Source organism: Marmota marmota, unplaced genomic scaffold, assembly GCF_001458135.2.
Source record: "Marmota marmota marmota unplaced genomic scaffold, marMar, whole genome shotgun sequence".
Taxonomy (NCBI): Eukaryota; Metazoa; Chordata; class Mammalia; order Rodentia; family Sciuridae; genus Marmota; species Marmota marmota.
In genome coordinates, this window is record NW_026000249.1 from 28,334,643 (window position 1) to 28,338,140 (window position 3,498).

The 3,498-nt window shown below is 37.0% G+C and overlaps 2 long non-coding RNA genes across 2 annotated transcripts in view; one reads left to right on the plus strand and one right to left on the minus strand.

Annotated features, from left to right (window-relative positions):
- The window catches only part of LOC107144307, a 10,532-nt gene that overhangs the window by 3,952 nt on the left and 3,082 nt on the right, over positions 1-3,498 (plus strand). The window contains exon 3 of the long non-coding RNA XR_001503784.2: positions 2,626-2,806. This is a non-coding gene — a long non-coding RNA (uncharacterized LOC107144307). The remainder of the gene's footprint in view (positions 1-2,625; positions 2,807-3,498) is intronic.
- Positions 13-1,664, minus strand: LOC107144308. Its single transcript, XR_001503785.2, has 3 exons — positions 1,240-1,664; positions 988-1,073; positions 13-463 (listed from the first exon to the last, which is right to left on the minus strand). It is a non-coding gene; the product is annotated as an uncharacterized LOC107144308 (long non-coding RNA).

Here is a 3,498-nt window from a genome sequence, read left to right on the forward strand (position 1 = left end):
CCAAAAAAAAAAAAAAAAAGGATGGCTTAAAGGAAAATAGGTTGAAAATACAGTAATAGGACTTGTGAACCTTACTCTGCTTTAATATTGAAGATCAGGTAGATAAAGTAAATGAAAGCTCCCAAGGGGAATGATACCTCTGTCTCCTAGATACTCCAACGTAACCACTTGGCAGATATACAGAGGGCTAGTAAACGAAATGAATGGGGAAGGAGAGGAAATGTTAGCATGTTGAGCTAAGTTACTAAAGGCATGACCCGCATTTGGAAATAATTTCTAATTTGTCACTTGAAAGTCTATACTACTGTTTGGCACTGTAAGAGAGTTACTTACTTTTTTCATTCACATTTTTCAGTTCCTTTGTTTGGGCGTCCTGTGATTCTGTCACATCTCAGTTTCAGGACTAGCAGTATATTTTCTCAGCTCCCGAATCGATCTACGTGCTTTAGATCTTTGATGAAATCTATTGGATTTTAACAAAAGAAAACAAATTGATTACACAACATGGACTGGGGGAGAAAAGGCATTTCTTTTAAGTCTTTTTGATGGAAAAATGAAATTGGGATACATATGGTTTCATTTTGAAATATATAAATGCTGCTGCTCAGACACAAAAGGGTAGGGAAGGAATTGAAAAGTATTTTTTTTTTCTTTTTAGAATATGTTGCAATTTCTCCAAAACAGAGAGCAAAAGCAGTAAATGCATTCATATAACAGATGCTAGATGCTATATTCATTGTGAATTGAGGGAAGGAATTTACAATGTTGGGACATGGTCTGACAAACATAAAAAAAAAAAAAAAACAAGAACACTTTAATAGCTTTGCATTTAGAAAAAAAATCAAACTTCTTACTGTGACCTCTAAAGCTATTAGCAGAGCAGCCCTTTTCTGCTTCTCCTTTCTCCCCCGTCTCCTGCCCCTGTTTCTCTCACTCACTACACTAGGATCTCACTGAGTCTGTCTGGTCATTGCCATTCCCTCTCACCTTAGGGCCTGTCTTCTGATCCAGATGCTTAAACAGCTTGTTTCCTGGCTCTTCACATGGATGACTTCTCATTCATCAAGTATCAGCTTAAATGAAAAAAAAAAAAAAAAACCCTCAGATATTATATTGTCATATGCCAAGAAAGTCCATCGCAGCCCTCTTGGTAGAAACAAACAGTTATGAATAATCTTAACTGCCTCAGTAAGAGAACAGATGAGGGCTGGGGTTGTAGCTTAGTGGTAGAGCACTTACCTTGCATGCATGAGGCCCTGGGTTTGATCCTCGGCACCACATACAAATAAATAAATAAAAATAAAGATATTGTGTCCATCCATAACTAAAAAAAATTTTAAAAAAAGAATGAATGATTAAACTAGTATATTTGTACAGTGTTCAAATGAATTAGAGCTACTTGCACCAATGTGAATACATCTAAAAACCAGTACTGGCTAGCTGCAAACCCAGCGTTTTGGGCTTACAGGAGGATAACAAGTTCAAAGCCAGCCTCAGCGAGGCCCTAAGCAATTTAATGAGATCCTGTCTCAAAATAAAAAGGGCTGGTGATGTGGCTCAGTGGTTAAGCACCCTTGGGTTCAATCCCCAGTCCCAAAATAAAACAAATTCTGAATGAAACATGCAGTCTCTTTTGATACCACTCTATACTTTCACAGCACATAAAACACTATCTATAATATATTGAAGTATAAATCTAGATGAGGATAATATACACCACCTTCAAGATTGTAGTTACTTCTAGGAAGGGGTAAGGGATGAGGTGGTGCTTTATTAGTTAGCAGTTACTAGTCAGCTAATGGAATTTTAAATTATTTTTTATTAATTTTATAGTGATACATAATAGTGGGAGTCATTGTGAGATATTCATCCAGGTATATAGCATGATGGGTCACTTTGATTTCCCAGCCCTCCCCTTTTCTTCCCTGTCTCCCCTTGCTCTACTGTACTAGTCTCCCTTCTAATTTCCTGAGACCCTCCCTTTATTTCTTTTTTCCTCTGTAGCTTCCACATATGAGAAAACATACAACTCTTGACTTTCTGAGTCTGGCTTATTTCTCTTAACATATGCTGCAATGGATTTCTTCAAGAAAAACATGAAGAAAATATGACCTTTTTGCTATCTGTTAGATCTGGGGATAGAGATATGATTGTTTAATGTATTCTGTATGTTTCAATATTTTTTAAATATTTGATCATTTTAGAACATTTAAATTAATGTTTGTAGTAGTATAATTTACGCTAGCTGTCATAACAAACTCCAGAATCTCAATAACTTAACACAGTTTTGAGCTCACAAAGTTCAATAAAGATGGGCCTAATAGGAGGCTTTCCTCCAGGTAGAAACTTAACCATACTGGGCAGCCATCATTCTATGACCATCAGAATAAATAAATATGTATATGCATTTGTGTGTGTGTGTTTGTGTGTCTGTCTGTCTGTCTGTCTGCCTGTCTCCACTTCTCCACCCACATTCCGTTAACCAGTTAGTCACATGGCCCCACTCGGAGGCTAGGGAGATGGGAAATAGTCTGTGTACTTACAAAGGCAAAGAAATGGTTTGATGAACATATAGCATTATTTTTACCACAATATTAAAATGATTCCCTGTTTTTATCCCTCAAGGCACAGCCTCTGAAATCAAACTGCTTAGATTCAAATCCAGGCTCTACCACATACTATCTGAACTCTTTCCATCAAGTTATTTCACTCCTCTGGGTCTCAGTTTCCTCATCTATAATAGTCATATACCTCAGAAGATGATCATGAAGAATAAAAGAATTAACATTTGCAAAGGCTTAAAACAGTAAGTGACTTATAAATTATCATTATCATTCTATTTATTCACCTAATAATCCATGAATTTTTAGATTTTTTTTTTGGGGGGGGCATACCAGGGATTGAACTCAGGGGCACTTAACCACTGAGCCACATCCCCAGCCCTATTTTGTATTTTATTTGAAGACAGGGTCTCACTGAGTTGGTCAGCATTTTGATTTTGTGGAGTCTAGCTTTGAACTCGTGATCCTCCTGCCTCAGCCTCCAAAGCTGCCCAGATTATAGGTGTGCTCCACCATGCCTGGCTTTATCTTCTGTACTCACATGATTATCTTTCTAGTATAGCCAGCACTTAGCTTAGTACCCATCTATTGCCTTTGATGAATGAATGGGACAAGTATATTCCTTCGCTGATGTTCTATTGTTCTTTTTATATTGTATTACTTTTGTAGAATAAGACTAATATATTTAATATATTTATATGGAATGAAATGCCAGGAGTTTCTTTTAAAATACTTGAGAAAGGGCACTGGGGGCTGAGGATTTAGCTCAGCTGGTAGCGTGCTTGCTTCACATGCACAAGGCCCTGGGTTCAATCCCTAGCACTGCCAAAAACCGAAACAAAACTAAAATACTTGAGAAAAAATGTTGGGGGAAGTAGATAAAAAAGATTGGAAAAATGTTGATCTTGTTCTGTTTCTATTGCGTTGACGGTTGTTC